The sequence below is a fragment of the Jaculus jaculus genome, chromosome 8, assembly GCF_020740685.1.
Source record: "Jaculus jaculus isolate mJacJac1 chromosome 8, mJacJac1.mat.Y.cur, whole genome shotgun sequence".
NCBI classification, from domain to species: Eukaryota; Metazoa; Chordata; class Mammalia; order Rodentia; family Dipodidae; genus Jaculus; species Jaculus jaculus.
This window is the reverse complement of record NC_059109.1, coordinates 123,382,807-123,402,583: the sequence shown is the minus strand read 5'-3', so window position 1 is coordinate 123,402,583 and position 19,777 is coordinate 123,382,807. Positions and strand designations below refer to the sequence as shown.

Here is a 19,777-nt window from a genome sequence, read left to right as displayed (position 1 = left end):
TAGATCTTTACATTTGTTTCATTCCTATTGGCAGATTAGAGGAAAGGGATTTAAGTAAGTAGGATCAAATTGACATCTCAAAATGGAAGTATGACTTATTCCCAAAAGGTATTTTAACACATTATCTCAGGGGCATTTGAACCTGTGTGTATTTAACTTAATAATGGTTACAAAAAATAGCAGGGGGAAGCAGCTGCATTATTCACTTGGTTCAAAGACCATTTGTGTTTCCCCAACATTAACTTCCTGCACTTAAACTGACAAACCCTAGATAAATGTAATAATTTCTTCACATTTCACCATGATCAGCTCTTTACTTCTAACAGCAACAATTGTATTTCTCATTAACTTGTCCACTGCTGATCCTTGGAGGGTTTGAATCTTAAAAAACAAATGTAAGAAACTGTCACAGCTACTGTGCAAGACTGAAGAAGTAAAGAAATGAGCTATTATACTTTTCTCCTAGAGATAAGGTTGCTGCTTGGGGCACACCAGGGCCTCTAGCTACCGCAAGAGAACTCCAGATGCTTGTACTATCTTGTGTATCTTGTTTATGTGGAAACTGGGGAATCAAACCCGGGTCCTTAGGCTTCTCAAGTGAGTGCCTTAACCACTAAGCCATCTCTCCAGCCCAAACCAGTATTTTAAAACACGAGTTGCAGAGTGATTTCACATGACTTTAGCATCCTAGGCTGACCTGAGCTCAGTGTGAGACACCCAAGGCTACTTTGGTCCCATACCAGAGTAGAAAATTTCAGCTTTCTGAATGTTTTTAGGCAATGGTTGGTTATATTCCTCTTCTCTCCTGGGTACCTCTAGACTTTGATGCAACAGGTGTGACCACATGATATGTTCTACCTACTATAGAAAGTGAAGGCCAGGTCCATAAAACCTTCCATCTCTGACTACCACATTTGTACTGCTGATGCCAAACAGAGAGGCGGAGCATTGGGGTCTTGGAGCTGCATGGTGAACAGGAGATATAAGAAGCCTGGATGCCCCAGTCACCAGTTGGAAGAGAGTCATCTGTGAATCCAAAAACACCTTTATGTGAACAGAAATACACTTGCGTTGGATTTGTACTATTATCTAGAAATACACCTGTAGCTACTATCTTTGATTATCTCTTCAGGGTCTTGAGGCCAAGCAAAGAACCTGTGAAAGTCGCACTGTGATCTTCTGGATATTAGCTTCTCAGGAGACCTGAACTGTGGCTGTCAACACAAGGACTGGTCTGAGAAAGTGGGAGCCAAGGTGAAATTTTGGAGGTGAATCATAATGTCTCCCAGAGAGGAGTGGTGAGTCCGGCCCTGGGGGCGGGTGAGGCATAGGTGTCTCCTGCCACAAGGCATCAATCAGTACCAAAGTGGAAACTTCCACCAGCAGTGAGCTGGGGCGTTCACTAGGAAAGCACTAGGTGAGGAGAGTAATGGATATTTGAGAAATATGGGGCAAATGATATCTGTAGACTTAGAGGAATTGGAGGGATGTTGTTAAGCTTGGCTGACACACTGGGAAAGGAAGGGAAGGCATTGAGTGACTGCTGGGCAATGAAAACAGAGGGCTCCCCTGGCAACCAGGAAAGGACATTGCTATCTCTGTCCTGCAGGCCAAAGGCAGAGAAAGTTGAAGTGCTGAAACATGATGTTAAGATGTTCACCTCTTAGAAGGCTCAAGGGGCAGAAACCAACCAAGGAAACCATAGATTCGCTCCTCCAGGCCTCACTGCCTGTGCTCACTGTCTGCATGGTAGACAGAGGTGGTCTGGTGTCATGTTGAATTTGGTCGTGGACACAGTGATCCACATATCCACCATGAACCCACAAATCCATGGATCCTTGTCTTCCTTATCCGTGCAATCCAATATGTGCCCACCATGTGTTCATTCATCCTAGACACACTTATTGATGAGGGTGATGTGCAAAACTGAGCGATGGATGGGGATGGTGAGGTGATAAATGTGTGGGACTCAGGTCTGTCTGCAATGATCACAGCCAGAAGAGGAGACTTCTGCACGGTGACACAGCATGATGACTCAGGAAGCCCTATGAGCCCGGAAGACATATGGACCGGACCACGCTGCCTGTATTCCTGAGAGGGGAGTGGCTGAACTTGGCTTTGAAAGGTAACTAGGGTTTTATTTTCAATATTTTATTTATTTATTATTTATTTGACAAAGAAAGATGGAGAGAGAGCGAAAGAATTAGTGTGCCAGGGTCTCCAGCCGCTGCAAATGAACTCCAGACGTGTGCGTCCCCTTGTGCATCTGGCTAACGTGGGTCCTGGGGAATCCAACCTGGGTCCTTTGGTTTTGCAGACAAATGCCTTAGCCACTAAGCCATCCCTCTAGACCATAACTAGGATTTTAAAAGTGAGAAACAGGGGGGCAGTGGTGCTTATGTCCAAAAAGTAAATTGATACCTTCAAAGGCAAAAAGAAAGATGCCCACTTTTCGATTAAGACATAGTGAGGCACAGGGGATAATAGCAGGTTGGCAGGAGGCAGGAGGTGTCTACTGATCTGTTAGGGTGCATGGTTGAGACCAGAGCGGGATGAGTCAGGGAGCTGAACACCGTATAAAGAACAGACAATGAAGTTGGGGGAACTTGGGGAGACTGGGTCTAGGAAGCTGCTTCATAAGTTAGGGTGAGGTAGAGATGGGCTCAGTTCTGGGGGGGGCCTGTGTCCAGTTCATCTTAGCAGACATTCGTTCATGAATGGTTCCACCCGAGGGCTCTCTGCTTGCCTCGGGGCCCCACCCATTTCCCACTGTCAGCCCTCCAGAGTCGGGGTGTGTGGGGGAGGGGTAGGTAGTCCTGACTCTCCGAACCTCCCTTGCTTAATGATGGGAACTCAGCCTCCTAGGACCTGTTGGAGTCCAGGACAAGTTGGATGGACTGGACTTGGCTTCCTACCCCTGTCACCAACTCTCTATATGGCTCCTATTCTTTGAGCCTCAGTTTTTTTTCCTGTAATGAAATGACAACCTCCTTTGGGCAAGAAGACTTAAATGTAGCAGTTAAGGCCCCTGAGCTAGGGAAGACCTCCCTGCCCCCCGACACGCACACCTTAGGAATGTAAGGTGTCTGGAGTCTGGAAGAGGACAGGGAGCAGTTTGGTTAGGCAATATCAATACTTGTATTCTAGGAGCCCCATAGGGAAGACCTTTCTAGAGCCACAAGTCTGGTTTGAGAAGAGCAGAACCAACCGGGAAGGAACCTCTGACTCCAATGCAGTATCTGTCACTGAGCTCTCAGGAAAGACAGAGATCCTCAGAAAACTAGGAGACGAGCTGCGTAGTGGGAGTCCGCAGCTTCTGTGCCAGCAGCTCAGGAGGGAAGGGGCGCTTAGGGAACGGATGCCAGGCTCCCCCCATCTCCCGATGTCAAGGGGTAGTGTGGGTGCTTTTGACAGCATCAGGTGGCAGGTCTGCCTCTAGCTTGGTGCTGAGAAAAGGAATCAGTGACATTGGTGGGTATCAAAGAGTCTGCTGGGGAAGCTCTGAAACAATAGTGACAACTTCAAGATGGGCGAGAGCACCTGAGGGTGCGTGTGTGTGTGTGTGTGTGTGTGTGTGTGTGTGTGTGTGTGTGTTGGACATGATAATGCCAGCTATTAAGGAGGGAAGCACATGAATCAGGTTTACTTAGGGAGGAAGTGGGCATGTAACTGCTCTGGTAGGATTCCTGTTTGATCCTCTTAAGAACGGAGGATAGCCTGGCATGGTGGCGCATGCCTTTAATCCCAACACTTGGGAGGCAGAGGTAGGAGGATCGCTGTGAGTTCGAGGCCACGCTGAGACTACGTAGTGAATACCAGGTTAGTCTGGGCTAGAGTGAAACCCTACCTCAAACCCCGTTCCCCCCCAAAAAAGAAGGGAGGATAGGACTCCTCTATTCAAAGACCTCCATCAGCTTTAAACAAGTCCTGGGAGATGAGGTCGTTCAACTCCCTTCCCCTGGATACCATATTTATATTTATGTAGCTGGCTCAAGATAAAACTAGACCCTTAGGATATCCAAGTCATGCCACATTTCCATTTCAACGTCACTCACACTTTGCTTGTTTGATACATGGAGAACTATTTTTTTTTTCCCCCTCTGTTCCTAGGATTGATCCTAGGGCCTCACACATGCTAGGCAAATACTTTACAACTGAGACACATCTCATTTTATTTTTAAACCTTTCACTTTGAAAAGAGACCTGAGTTTGGTTTTGTGACCTATTTTGTTTATTATTATTTTTTTAATCCATGTATAACAAACCTTACTCATTTTGAAGTGTGCAGTTTGGTACGTTCATGACATTGTATCCTCACTACCATCTTCGTTCCAAGACATTTCCATCACCCCACACAGAACCCCCATGAGCCATGGGCAATGACACACCTCCCCCAGGCCTGCATCTGCTGGCCCCTCATCTGCTCTCTGTCCATCTGGGTCTGTCTGTCGTGACATGGAGATAGGTGGAGTTATGCGGCATGTGGTCCCCTGTGTCTATCTTAACAGGATGTTTTGGGGTTCCCTGTGTTGCAGCATACATCAGAGCTTTGATCCCCTGTGATCTCCCTCTGCACAGTGCTGGCTACACCAGCTACACAGATCAAAACTCATCTCACCCCTTTTCCCTGCCACATACTGACTCCCACTGCCACAGCTCCAGGGTCTTCTCTGAGTGGGAGGAAGCATGCCTGGGCCCGGCCTAGGAATGGGGATGTTTAGTTTTCTTCGGATGATGTGTGAAACTCCAGGCTCCCAGCTGGCACTAACCCCAAGCACTGCCAGGGGGCAGCACATGCCCACAGAGCCTGCTCGCCTGCCCTGGGAGGATCCTTGTTTATGAGGCCATGGAGCCCAGGAACCTTCCCCTTTCCTTCCCACAATACATGTTTCAAATGTGCTCCAGCTTCGCAAATTGTCTAGGCTTAATTTCTGAGAAATCATTGTCAGGAATTGCTGAACCAGTTTAATTCTAAAGCACATATTTATATGGGGTTTCGAAACTCACATCCGTGCACATGATTACAAATGGAAGAGAAGAAAAGTTTAATCAGAATTGAGATTAGGTTTGAGCAGGGAGGGCTGTGGAATGTGGCAGGGTTGGAACTGGAAGAGAGGCACCTGATGGGCCCTGCTCAGGGCAGGCAGCTCTGAGGGAACAGGGATTGAGGACTGAATTCCTTTTGAATTTGAATGCTGAACAAATGCACAGTGATTTCTGGGGAGAGGAGAGCCATTCTGCTCCATGGCATGGCTACTAATAAGAGATAAGAAAGAGGAGTACCATGGGACTGTGGGGGATAACGGAGGGTAATGTGGGGTGCATGTGATCAAAATGCAGTATGTACGTATGAAAACATCAAAATACAGAAACAAAAAAGTGACTGTGGTTGTGACGATATCTTGGACTGTGACTAATGGGATGTCCAGCTCTTTGGCCGAAGTGGCCTGGCTGACTACTTCTGCTAGTTCCCTGGCTTGGGGAAATGGCAACCAGTCCCCAGCGAGTGTCCTTTGTCCTCTGCTTCATCTGGCAGCTGTCCTATGCTCATGTTGAAGGGTCAGATAAGTTCACAGTGGCAGAAGGGAGCTGGAATGCCTACTCTAGAAGAAATTCTGAAGCATACATCGCAAACAGCTTAGAAATGCTACATGCGGACTGCTAAGATTTCTCCCATCCATGACGGGGCTCATCTCTCAAAACAGACTCTCAGGGAGGCATTAGGAACCCCAAGAGATGAGAAAGCCGCTGGTGCAGGGGAGGCAGGATCCCTGCATACCCTTATGAGGTCATGAGGCACTTTGGCTCTGACCTCTGGGTCATGTACATGGGTCACCCTATTTAAGTGGCTTAGCATCAAATTAGACACCATAGGCCTTCAAGCCAAAAATGGCTGTTTTAATGTCAGACCTTATTTGTTTGAAACATGAATGATTGTTTAAACCAGCTATGGGGTTCCTAGTTTTCCTTTCTGAATTTCATTGTTATCCTGAGTTTTTTTTCCCCCACCACTTCAATCTGGCAAGATCATCCTGCATGGGAGGTTCAGAATCAGGCTGATTCTGGTCCTGAGAACTTGGGGTCACCTGATTGTGAAAAAGTCATAGTGAAAGGACTCTCACATCCCAGAAGTTACTTTCTTCAGCGTTCCGTGCAAAATTACCAAACTTTGAAAAGAGCGAAAGGAAAGGTCTAAGTCATAGTCTTTGACGCATGGCAGTGTGGCTCATGGCTTTGGATTCTGAGTGGCCTCTGTGCATATCTCACCTCTGTCATTCTTCACTTCTTCTCCTCCTCTTTCTCTTCCTCTTCTCTCTCTCTCTCGTGTGTGTTCATATGCGCATGTGCATGTAGAGTTGCATGCACAGCAATGTCAGGAGAGGACTTTGGGTGCCATTCTCTGTGGCTCATACACGTACTTCCTTAAGGCGATGCAGCTGTTACCTTCTCATTGCCAGGACAAAACACCCAGCCAGAACAGCTTCTGGGAGGGAAGAGTTTATTTCAGCTTACAGTTTTGAGGGGAAATTTTATTATGGGGGGGGGGTTAGCATGGCAGCGTGGGTAGCCAGAGTGTCACACCTGGTCACAGCACTAGGAAGGAAGTAGTTTGAGGGAGCTGACAGTGGCGTGTAGAATACATGCTCAAATCCCAAGTCCCTCTGCCAGTGACACACCACCTCCAACAAGGTTCCGTCCCCCACAGGCTCCGCTAACTGGGGACTAAGTAGGAGGCTTAGCCACCAGCACTTGAGGGGCGGGGGGGGGGGGAACGGTGTCCGTTCAAACCACCACAGGTGAGGTTTCTCCCTTGGCATGGAGCTCCTATTTCGTGATCAGCAAGCCCCAGCAGTTCGCTGACCTCTGCCCCCTGGGGATTGGGTGACAGATATGTGTGGCTGTGCCCAGCTTTTTATATGGGTTTTGGGGAGTTGAACTCAGGTGGTCTTAGGCCCTCCTAGGCCCTCATGCTTAAGTAGGGAACACTGGTAACTGCCGAACCGTTTCCCCAGCCCTGCTCTGTGACTTCCTGCTGTGGCCTTGTGAAGGTTGCCTAACCTTTTCTGTAATTGGGAATGAGAACAATGTTCTCACATTTGGCGAGACTTTTTAAAAAATTATTTATTTATTTATTTGACAGCAATATAGAGAAAGAGGAAGTGGGGAGGAAGAGAGGGAGGGAGAGAGAATGGGCATGCCAGGGCCTCTAGCCACTGCAAACAAACTCCAGATGCATGCACCACCACCTTGTGCATCTGGCTTACATGGGTCTTGGTGAATCAAACCTGAGTCCTTAGGCTTCACAGGTAAGTGCCTTAACCACTAAGCAATCTCTCCAGACCAGAAGCTTTCTTTATTGGGGGGAGGGAATATTTTTAAATTTATGAGAGAGAGAAAGAGAAAATGAGAACAGGAACACCAGGACCTCTTGCCACTGCAAGAACTCCTGACCCATGTAGCATATTGTATATCTGGTTTACATGGATATGGGGGAACTGACCCTCAGCTGGAAGGTTTTGCAAGCAAGTTTCTTTCTTTAACTGCTGAGCTATCTCCCTGGTCCTAGTGAGACTTTCTTAATAGATGGTGCTTCATGTACCCAAGCTGATTGAATGACAAGTGTAACATTTATAACTGATAGTCAGCTTCAAGATATAGCTACAATACAGGCCCTCTGGAGTTAGCTTATGAAGAGCAAAGCTTATTTTGGCTCATGGTTCTGGGAGCTACAATCCAGAATCAGGTGAACTCATTGCTTTCAGCCTTCAGCAAGGAAAGCTGTTGTGGTGGGAGCAAAAGAAAAAAAATGGTCAAGGCTCCACAATCCTTAAAGAGCATGTGTGCCTTCAGTGACCTGATGGCATCCTATCAAACCTCCCCTCCTTAAGGACCATGCATCTCCTAGGAATGCCATGCAGGTGGCAAAGCCTTCAGCACATAAACAGTTAATACCCCATGCCCTATGTATGCCAACTAGAATCCATAACACATGTTAAAAAGCAAGTCACATGAAAACCCATCTCAGACAGACAAGGGCTACAGCTGCTGGGGGCGGGTGGGTCTGGAGTGTGAGGTGAATGTCAAGCAATCTGGACATCTCAAGGCACTGGACCAAGGAATGAAGAGTGGTCTCAGCAACCTTCAACTTTATTTATTAAACCTTGCTTTCTCTTTAATCTTTCTTTTTCTTTTTGCGGTGACACAGAAAAACACCACCATTTTCCAATACCACACAGTGCCAACATCTTGGAGGATTTCCGGACAGATCCCAATAGCTAGCAACCTCTGTATCATAACAGTCAGATGCAAGAATCCTTGAGAGGCACGCAACTAACTCTCCAAGCCGAGCACTGGAGCGGGTTTTTCTCTAAACATTTATTACGAATACAAGTATTATTTGTATTCAGCACAGACTGAAGAGAGACTAAGCAGTTGGTCCTTTTTTATCACAGCTGAAATCTGGCCCGACCTGGCAACCCTTTTTAGAATCACACTCTGAAAGTGTGGGGAGGTGTGACAGTTCCTGTTTGGAGCATGGGGGTGCTTGGGTATGGGGGTGCATCTTCCTGCATGGGCACCAGGCACATGGCTCTCCAGGGGAGCTAGCAGGCTGCAGGCTCACTTGACTTGGGAGTTGATGATGAAAGGTGAGATTAAGAATAAGGAATGGTGTCTGAAGGTTTACTTTTCACTAAATGAGAGGTCTCCAAGGTCAAGTACAATAGTCAGACACTCACTTGCAAGCAGCTTCAGTGAAAGAGAAAACATGTGAGCTCTGAAGACATAGAAAATCCATGGCTCTCATTTCAGGCATGTCTTGATAGAAAGGTGTCTTAAGCTGAATGGTCTAGAAGCAGAATGTCCCATGGGGGACTCTTATGTAAGTGACACGTTGAGGGAATGTTCTTGGGAGGAGACTCAGAAGTGCAGATCTGTAAGACAGACACAGCAGGGTAAAAAGCTGAGGAAGAACGTGCTTTTGGCTGGACTCTAGTATTGGCTCGCTCCTGTGGGCAGCTCCGGAGCATGTGCAGCTCGCCCTCACGCTAGCGGCCTGGACTTTTATACCCGCATGTTAGTCAGGCACCGGCTGTGGGCTGCCTCTGAACTATGAGATGCAGCTTCCTGGCAATGTCTTGGCCCAGGTTCTGTGGCTGAGGCGAGTCTCCAAAGAAGGGTGCAATTGTGAGCTGTCTGCAGTTGACAGTTAGAGGCGACACTTCCGGGTTGATGTGTGGTGGTGAGGATGCTGGCGTGGCACGCACACTGTCTACATCAAGGAGCTCAAGCAACGGCTCAGGACTTCATCCCTTGCCTCATTACTGAGCTCTCCTTCTTGCCTCTCTTCTTGAGTAGAGTGGAACAAAGATGACAGCTGGAAATCCCAAGGCCAAGTTTTCCACACAGACTATGGGTTTGATTGCTCCAACATCTGCATGCTACATTTCCTGGGGCAGTCCCCCACCAACTTTATGGCTAACCTTCTGGTGGGGAAGGTGGTGGGGTCAGTTCTAATTCAACTTCATGGCTAAGGTAACCCACAATGTGGATCCTATTATGTTTCCAGAAGAGAGAGGGATGCTGCGCAGGCGAAAATGAGCAGTTAGCTCCCACTGGGCTCTGAGCTCCATTCTGGATGCAGGAGAGACCTGTACACAGGTGTAGAGCGGGGCTGTACGGTGCTAAGATGCACCATTTACTTGGAGGAGAAGACACCGGGCGGGGTGATGGGGGGAGGTAGGTTGAGAGGGAGCCAGTCCCTGGGAGGTGGGCGAGGTCCCTGAAACTCACGCCTTGTTCTGTGAAACCTTTCCCCTGGGGTGATCCAAACACACCTTCTCTACACCCAGATAGGGTACAAACGACTGACCAAAGGATGATTACACCAAAACCAGTTTTGGTGAACCAATGAGTCCATTGCACTCACTTACCGAGCAGGATGAGGGGTTGCTTATAATAGCATGAATAACTCAAATGTGGTCTCACCATGAGAAGTCTCATCCCATCCTGGGGGATGACCTCACCATTGCTGCTTCCACTCAAAGGCAGCTGCGTCACCAGAAAGCCCACCTCAGCGTAGGTAACAACTCAGGAATGTGCATCTCTCGAGCTCTATGTAAGCCTTGGGGTGGGGGCTTGCAACCCTTTCCCAGACTTGTTGACTTCACAAATCATTGTGATTTCATTCCTTCACCGACACCCCTCCCCCAAGGAATGTTTCAGTTTCTCCTTTCTCTCTTCAGGAAAGAACTGTTTTGTTTTGTTTGTTTGTTTGTTTGTTTTTTCCCCAGAAATCTGCTACACAACACACTGACACTCTAAAAAGGCACGTATTTGATTTCAGGAGCGACTGATTTCATATCATGCCCTTCCTTCCCTCCAGGGGACTGTTCTCTAGCCACCAGACTAGAAAGTGTGGGCTCAACCCCACTCAGTGCCCGTTCCCTAGAGATCAGAACTATAGGCAGACTACTGTAGCAGGCTCCTGGGCAATAGTCACATAAATTGACGTGGTGGTGAGGCATCGCTTGTGTTATTTGAGTCATACAGTCTCTTTAGATGGTGACCGAGCTGGCTAGGCAGAACCAAATGGACGTGGAATGTTTCTTGGGAATGTTATTCATTTATTAGGGGAAATAGAGGCAGGATCCCAACATACAACTGAGAGTGCAAAAGATTATCTTCAAGTCAGTTCCCAACCCTTTCCTCTATGGGGAGTTAAAAGTAGTCAGGGATGGGATGGAGAGATGGCTTAGCCATTAAGGTGCTTGCCTATGAAGCCTAAGAACTCATGTTCCAATCTCCAGGTTCCACATAAGCCAGACTCAACAGTGACTCAAGCACGCAATGCTGCACATGCACATAAAGGGGGTGCATGCATCTTGGAGTTTGTTCACAGTAGCTGAAAGCCTTGGTGTGCCCATTCTGTCTCTCTCTCATTCTTCCTCAGAAAAAAAAATAAATAAATAAAAAATTGTTGTCAGAGACCAGGAAGGTAGCTCTATCAGGTCAAGTTATGTTTGCTGCTATAACGAGTAATATTCTTTCCTTTAGTGCAAGGTCCCTTCTATTTGTAGCTTTACTCTTCCCTCTAGTCTGTGCCAAGGTAGCTGAACAAAAGTGGAGAAAGCTCATCTGCTTCCTGATTGCCTTGCCCAATGCCTATCAATTCTATTTACATTTCATTGGGGAGAGTTGGTCACATGACTTTGCTTAGCTGCAAGGGTAGTTGGGAAATGTAGTTCCTGTCTGGGTTGCTCAGAGATAACTCTGATATCTCAGAAGGGGAAGCATGCATAAAGAACTGGTGCTCTCTGCCAGAGGAATCCTCTGATTCTCCTTGAAGAGAAGCCTCAGCGAGCTCAGCTGAGGAGTGGAGTCTTGTCTTTCTGTGACTCGGGAGACCCAGGCAACTCAGCCCCTGGACGTGGTCAGAATGAGTGGATTCCAGCTATTTCCAACCCAACGGTCTGTGGAATTGGACAGAAGAGGAATTCAGTGAAACACAGAGCCTGTTAAAGTCCACAGGAAAAAACAATTTCCTGCCAGTGATACCTGGGTTCTGGGAAAAAGCTCCTGAGTACACAGGGTTTGAGATGAGCCTGGCTTCTTCCTGCAGCCTCTGCTTGTGCATGAGCGGTGTTTGATCATTTCCCCTACTGTTTGGAACCAAGGACGTTCCCCCATCCATTTATTCCTGGCCTTCTCTGGCTCTGCCATGAATTTATGTGCGAGGCTAAATTCCTAGCCTCAGGACATTCTCATAGCAGCTCCTTGAAATGAGCTAAATATAGATGTCTCACCTCCAGTGCAGAGCAAAGAGGAGGCTGCCTTGCAGACTCCTTGCTGCAGCATCCTCCAGCCAAGGCCAGAGAGTGGAGTCTCTAACTTGGCTTTCTCCGTTTCTTCCTGGTCTGACCTTGATGAGGCATACAAGGGACACTTTAGCGCTATTCCTTTGGCTGTAAAATGGGTCCAACTGCTCTTGCTGGGGCAGGAGCAGGAAGCCTGCTTGCCTCTGATGTTTCCTCCACCCACAATGCCTTTCCCCCATCTCTATGGGGGGAGGCAGTGATTCCTCCCTATCCTTGGAGGCCCAGCAGGGATCTCACTCCTCTGAGGATCCTGCCCTGAGACTAGAGCCACGGGGAAGAGGAAGGGAGTCAGAGTTGCTGGCGGCCAGCTCCCTCCGTGCCTCGGTTTATGTTGTTCTGACATCACTCTCGCAATGGCTAAATGCTGACACGTACACTCATGTCACATGCCCTTGGCTCACCTGTGATTTCAGGTGTGGAGGACAGTTCCATGACAGCTCGCGCCCCTCCCCCCACAAGCCCACCTTACCACCTCCACTGTACAAGCCCTTGTTTCCCCTGAGTGGGTGGGATCGACAAGCTCAGCGGCCTCTGCGACGTCAACACCTCGACTTTCTTTGAGGAGGGGCGATTCTAAGAGGCAGCCTGTACCCTTCCCAGGGTCCCCGACAAAGAGGAGGCCCTGTATTGTCTAGCGCTGCCATGGAAGGTGCCCGTTACCGGCTTCTCTGCTCTGTGTCCTGCTTGCAGACCCCCTGGGATCTGGTAGCCCCTCCAGCAAACAGTGACATCCCAGTGCTTGTCTCAAGCTCTGGCTTCAAGGGAACCCTTCCCAGCAATGCACCCTCCAGGTGAGGAGTCAGATGCTGCGAGGTTACCAACACCCAGCTAACGAGAGGTGGAGCCAGGACCCAAACCCAAGCGGTATCTTGTTCAGACCCAGGCTTGTCTCACCATGCCGAAGCCACCCCACAAAAATAGTAAGACAGTGAAAATGTTCCTAGTCATGTTTCAACGCACAAGGTAAACGCTGAAATTGCTCTCCCGAGAATGTTTTTGTTCCCTGCCACAGACACTCATGTGTAGAAAGTGGGGTAGATGGTGAGGAGAGCGAGGAGGATGGAGAGAAAGAGAAGCAGAGGGTGGAGAAAGTGTCATAGAGATCAAGAGATGACTAGGACAGCTGAAAGGGGCCATGCAGCATCTTGCCCATTTACAAGTCTCTGCCTGTCTGCCTACTTCTCCTTGCTTTATTTTGAAGCAAATAAAATAAAAAGCAAGCAAAGCCAGCAGCTATTTCAGCTGGCCCATGTCCACCTCTCATGTGCACATTACCTTTGGGAGATCCTGGCTTTTTTTGCAGGGGAGGTGTCCAGTGGTGGGTGGGGTACGTGGAATAGGCATGAGAATTCTCCTAGTTGGGTGTGTGCATAGTGTCTCTAGAAAAAGAATTTTATTATGGAAAAATGTATGTAGTATATAAAAATAATAGTACAGTCAATCCTCATAAACCCATCACATAAGTTCACAGCCTTACTTGAAGGTTTGCTTGCAGGAGTGTCCAAGGCCTTGACGTTGCCGCATGCGATTGTCATCTACAGATGTATTCATAGCTATCCTGGGACACAAGTGGCTTGTAGGCCCCAGGAGGGTCACACCTCAAAGTGCTGAGCTCAGTGGTAGAAAGCTTGGCTAGCATGCCCAAGGCCTGGGGCTTCTATCCTCGGTAACACACACACAGAACCTCGACTATTACAGCGTCTTTATCACCTGTGTACTGTTGTTACCAGACTGTGCAGAGGGTTAAACTGGGTCTCAGAGAGGTGAAGCTCCTTGTCTGCACGTCCCCACACAGCTAGCCTATAGTATCCATGATCTTGAATAGCAGCTTGTGGAGGCCAGCTCTTAGATGTGAGCACGATGTGTCATTTGCATCCTAGCAGGGCTTTGAGTCATTTCAGGACACTGGGTGATAGGTGAACTATTTGTGCCTTTGCTCAAAATATAACCTAGACACCAATGTTCAAAAAAAAAAAAAAATATCCGCAGTCCGGCAGTTTGAGCATTTCCTGAACAAATGCAGATAGTCCAGCCCCTGCCCAGATCTCCTGAGTCAGAATGCTGGTCCGGGGGGAGGTGATGTCTAGTAATCTGAGTTTTGACTTGGAGCACTAGTCTCCAAGTCTTGGTTTCCTTGTTCCAGAGTGTTCTGTGGATGTCTATACTACAGGCCACCCTGGGAACAGCTGCTCTGTCAGCGACATACTTCTTGGTTGCTTCAACACTCCATGCGTGGAGTCCTGGGGAGCCCCCGAGTTCTCTGAAGCACCGTCTTTATGACCTCATCAGGAAGTGTGCTGTATCCAGTAAATCGTCCCCCTGCCAATGCCCTGAGCAGATTCTGCCTGTGCGTCTTGGTGGGCTTCCTGAGGCTCTACCGAGACAGTCTGGTGAGCCAGGCTTCAGGCAGGTCTTCCTGCTGCCGCCCCCACGCCGCTGTGATTTACAGCTGCAGGCGTTGAGGGGCAGCACCTGTCTGAAGTGTACACCCGATGAGTTTTACTTTTGCACCATAAAAATGGATAAATCTGCCACCCATAAAGCCTTATTTATTGCTACGAGTTCATTATAGATGCATGAAAAACCAACTAATTTAACTGCTTGGCAGGAACTGCTCCTTGGAGACTAGATCCAGGATTGGAATTTAGGTATAGGTGGGGGCAGTGAGGTGAGTTTGACAGCGTTAGAACTACAGCCAAGCCGTGAGGGTTCAGAGGTGCAAGGCTGGGCTTGTGCGGCTCTCTGCAAGTCACCTCGTCTTTCTCAGCCTCAGTTTCTCACCTGTAAAATGGGATGCTTATAGTCCCTGCTTAAAATTATTGCAATTAAAGGATTCCGGTGTTACATCAGACTGACCACTAGGTAGGATGCATTTTTATTTTATTTCTTGATGTTTTTTATATTTTATTTATTTACTTATTTTGAGAGAGAGAGAGAGAGAATGGGCACGACAGGGCCTCCAGCCACTTCAAACGAACTCCAGTCACATGTGCTACCTTGTGCATCTGGCTTACGTGGCCACTGGGGAATTTGAATCTGGGTCATTAGGCTTCACAGGAAAGTGCTTTAACCTCTAAGCCTCCAGCCCAAGATGCTTTTTTATTTTTATTTTTTTTGCTGTTGTTCTTGGTTTTTCGAGGTAGTGTCTAACTCTAGCTCAGACTGACCTGGAATTCACTATGTAGTCTCAGGTTGGCCTCGAACTCATGGCGATCCTACTGCCTCTGCCTCCCGAGTGCTGGGATTAAAGGTGTGCACTACCACGCTCAGCTAAGATCCTTTTTTTAAAATGTGTGGTATATGCACATGAATATGTTGATGTGACACCCTATGGAGGAGAACTTCAGGTGACCTTCTCCATTACTTATTCATCTGTTGTTTTCCGTGTGCTGGAGTCTTATTGATTTTGGATCTTGCTGCTGTTTGTGAGCCCCAGTGGCTCTCCGTTTTCCACTCTCGCACAGGACTGGGCTTGCAGATGTCTGTGGCCACGCCTGACTGTTTACGGTGGTTGTGGAGAGTTGAAGTAGGGTGGTCTAGGTGCCCTCAGGCTCTAGTGACTGCACAGGAAGTGTACTTCAATGCCAAGCCATCTCTGCAGCCCCAAGATGTATTTACTTATTTGAGAAGGGGAGAAAGTGAGTGAACGGGTGTGCAAGGGCTTCTTGCCACTGCAAATGAAATCCAGATGCATGTGCTACTGTGTGCATCTGGCTTTACATGGACACCGGAGAATTGAACCTAGGCGGTCAGGCATTGCAAGCAAGTGCATTTAACTGCTGAGCCATCTATCCAGTCTTTAAAGATGCATTTTTATTTGATGGATCACCAAGAAAAGAAAGAAAAAACAATGCTGCCATAGACTCTAGACTCCCACATTTTTATCACTTAGACCTTTTTTTTAAAATTAGAGTCGGGGGGGGGGGGAGAATGGGCACGCCAGGGCTTCCAGTAACTGCAAACAAACTTCAGACATGTGTGCCCCTTTGTGCATCTGGCTAACATGGGTCCTGAGGAATTGAACCTGGGCCCTCTGGCTTTGCAGGCAAGCACCTTAACCGCTAAGCCATCCATCCTTCCAGCCCTCACTTAGAACTTTTATGCTTATTGAAAGAGTTCTTTAAATTCATTAGATGTAGATTCTATGAGATAGTCCCTATTTGCATATGTTTAAAGACACATAAAAGCAAAATAAATTAATGGAAAGGGCTCTAAACCTTTTCCACATTCAGACTTCAATCTCTCAAGGTCTGTATTTCCACAAACTCTTGTGCTTTGTGCCAGCAAGAGAGTTCACAGCGCAGGCACTCTTGTAAACATTCTCAACAATCACCTCTGACAATTTCGCCCAAACTCCTATTCTGAAAATTTTGATGCCTGGATTTTTTCACATTTACCAAGTATGGTATGTATGGAAGGTTTGTAGACAACAAAACCTCACCTTGTTTCCTCAGATGGTCTGTGAGTCATTTGTTAGAAATGTGGGGGTTGCCTTTGCCCATCAGAATTCCCCAGCAATGTTGAGCAAACACAGCAAATACAATTGGTCATGGTGCCTGCTGGGCTTGGCTGATGGACAAGACCCCACTTTAGAGATGCTAAAATGGGAAAAGCAGATATGTCTGTAATTAATCAAATAGGATAGACAAAAGGCATTTATTTGCCAGTGAGCCTGGGATGTAAGAATGGAGAGGAAGTTAACACTGGCTGAGGAGTCAGGAGACAGGCTGTATTGGTTTGGTTATGTTGCTGTGACAAAACACCACAGGCTAGATGGCTTTAGATAACAGAAATTAATTGTCTCACATCTCTGGAAGGTGGAAATCCAAGGCCGGAGTGTTAACTGAGTGGATTTCTTCCGAGATTTCTCTCTCTTGGATTGTATTCTGGGTACCTTCTGCTCATTTTCTCACATGGGCCTTCCCCTGGCTGTGTTACATCTCAGTCTTCTTTTCCTCTGAGGACACTAATCATGTTCAATTGGGGCTCAATTAATTCGTTTTGGTTTTTAGAGGTAGGGTCTTGCTGTAGCCCAGGCTGACCTGGAATTCACTATGTAGTCTCAGGCTGGCCTCAAACTCATAGCAGTCCTCCTACCTCTGCCTCCCAAGTGCTAGAATTGATAGCTTGTGCCACCACACCCAGCTAATTCCTTTTTAATGTACCTCATCTGCAAATACAGTCACATTGTAAAGTACTGGTGGTTAGTTCTTCAGGGCAGGAATCTGGATGGGGAACACCCAAGACAAGTCCCAAGTCCCAAGTCCCAAGTCCCAAGTGAGTGCTTTGCAGTGGTCTCCTGTTAGCCATCTAGCGACTTCATTCGGTATTTGTCAGTGTCTGCATTTTACTGCTTAAGCCACCCACTCTGGGAAGTCAGATTTCACAGCTAGTGGGAAAGAACAGAATTTCAACTCCAGGGGACAAGAGGCCTTACCGTAGCCACTTGGCTAATTCCTCAACCCAACCGCGCCTCATGGAGCCCCAGGCTTGTCAGGCTCTGTCCCCCCTCTCAAGCCCAGCTCTAGGACAGGGGCAAAGGATCGAGGAGACAATAGTTCCTGCCTGTGCCCGACTTCCCACAGTAGCTAAGAGTCCTTTCCAGATCTTCTTGGAGTACCTTTTATTTTTCAAAAAAAATATTTTATTTGTATTTATTTATTAGAGAGAGAAAGGCAGATAGAGAGAACTGGCATGCCAGGGCCTCTAGCCACTGCAAAAGATGTGGCTTTAATCTGGGTTCTGTGGAATTGGTCCTTGGTCCTTTGGCTTTGCAGGCAAGCACCTTAGCAACTAAGGCATCTCTCCAGTGCTTGGTGTCCCTTTTAAACATTTATAAGATGGCAGCTGAACAGGAAAGTTTGAACACACTCATAAATACGTTGGTATATTTCTAAGTACTGCTGTGTCAACATACCAAACCAGGGTGGCTCTAAACCTTATTTTCTTAGGAAGCCAGAAGAGTAAACTCAGCCTTCTGCAGGCCCCTCCCCCTTTCTAAGTCTTTCTAAGGCTCTAGGGCAGGGTCCTTGCATGGCCTCTTTCAGCTTTGTGGGGGCCTGCAGTCCTTGCTATCTGGTGGCTTGTAGCTGCCTCCCTGCAGGCTTTGCCTCTGTCGTCCCATGGAGGTCTCCCCTGTGTGTACCTGTGACTTCCTCTAAGGTCAGCAGTCAAATTGAATTCATATCCCATCTTAATCCAATATGACCTGAACTTATTACCTCTGCAAAGAGTCTATTTCCAACTGCAACCACATTCCCAGGGACCTGCAGCCAGGACTTCTGCGTCTTGTTTTTTTTTTTTGGGGGGGGTCACATTATGAACATTGGGAGCAAGCATAACTTAGAGGAAGAGTTCCTAGGCACAGATAGGGGATATTCAGGCAGAGCCTGGGGGCTGGGGGTAGAGGGGTGCTGGAGTGTCCATAGGAGTCAGAATAAGGAGAAAGATCCAACATTGTGTGTGTGCGTGCACGTGTGCGTGTGCATGTGCATGTGCGTGCGCATGTGCGTGTGTGCGTGCGTGCGTGCGTGCGTGTGTGTGTGTGTGTGTGTGTGTGTAGGGGTGATATTTAGAGTCTGTTGTCTGAAAGGATGACTGGGCCTGAGCTGCTGTTTTCCCACTTGTGTGCCCCTCCCCTGCATCACCGGTCCCCTCCCCCACTCCCTTGAGCCCAGCATTTGCCATGAAGAAGGTCTGTTCTGCTCTGGGACAATCTAAACACCATCATGCTACTCTCTTTCCTGATGAGGCAGAAGACTTTGAAGACGGCAGGGGGCTCTGCTTGGAACCTGTGACATCAGAGTTTAATTCTTTCATGATCCTTTGTGAGGGGCTTCCAAAAATACCTTATCCTTAAGCGATTTTCATTATGGATGCGGGTTGCTCAAACCCTTAACTAATTCAGGTTCACTTAGATCCCGGCGGAGTTTTGCTTTTTCTCTCTTAGCATCCTCTGATGTGAAGCCAAACAAAAATCCGCACAGAAGATATGAACCCTACACGCCTCCTGGCATGATCAGAACAGCCCTGGGAGTGTATTAATAGCCCAGAGTCGAGGTACAAACGTTTATTTATACGTGTCCGTGATGGTTAAAGTACACCCTCTGGTAAGTATTTGCAATTAACAAGCACTTCAGCAAATGAGCAGAGTCTGTTTCTCATCCACTGAGATGGAGATTCTTTATCCAGAACTCACGTACCTGAAACTCCGGCAAACCAGCCCTCACTCCCAGTCCCAGAACAGAGCTAATTAGAGATTATAATCCTGACCTTCAGGCTCCTTCCCGAGCCTGAAGGGTACTTGAGTCATCCATAAAATATAATGTGTTCAGTAGGGTTCCAGTTGACAAGAATAATAAGAACTGAACGACGGGTCAACTGCATGTGTCTGTTAACTCTCTGCTAGCTGGAGAGGAGATGGGGATGCTCTGGAAGGGAGCAGTCTGCCCGGCTGGCTGGAAGACAGGTCCTGCCTTCTTTGTGGCTGAATAGCTACCACTCCTACTGACCGAAATCTTACGTGCAGACCATGGGTGTGTCATTAAAAAGGTATCGGCAGAGTCTGAATCCTCAGGAATGCCCCTGTATAGTCTCTTCCATCATTTTTGCCTTCCCTTACTGTTTAACTTCATGATCAAAACATTGGAGAGAATTGGCATGACTGGTTCATATCTTAACTTAATAAAGGCAATATACAAAGCTCTGAAGGCCCAAGTAATACTTAATGGAGGGAGACTGGAGGAATTTCCATTAAGATCAGGATCAAGACAGGGTTGTCCACTCTCACCTCTGCTCTTCAATATAGTACTAGAAGTCCTAGCTCAAGCAATAAGACAGGAGAAGGAAATAAAAGGGATACAATTTGGAAAGGAAGAAGTTAAGTTAGCTCTATTTGCTGA

General features: G+C 47.5%; 1 protein-coding gene across 1 annotated transcript in view; it reads left to right on the top strand.

Moving 5' to 3' along the window:
• Positions 1–1,279: 1,279 nt before the first annotated feature.
• Positions 1,280–19,777, top strand: part of Ptprt (protein tyrosine phosphatase receptor type T) — a 1,232,244-nt gene continuing 1,213,746 nt past the window's right edge. Inside the window, exon 1 of the mRNA XM_045155759.1 lies at positions 1,280–1,298. The gene's annotated coding sequence lies outside the window, so the exon portion shown is untranslated. The remainder of the gene's footprint in view (positions 1,299–19,777) is intronic.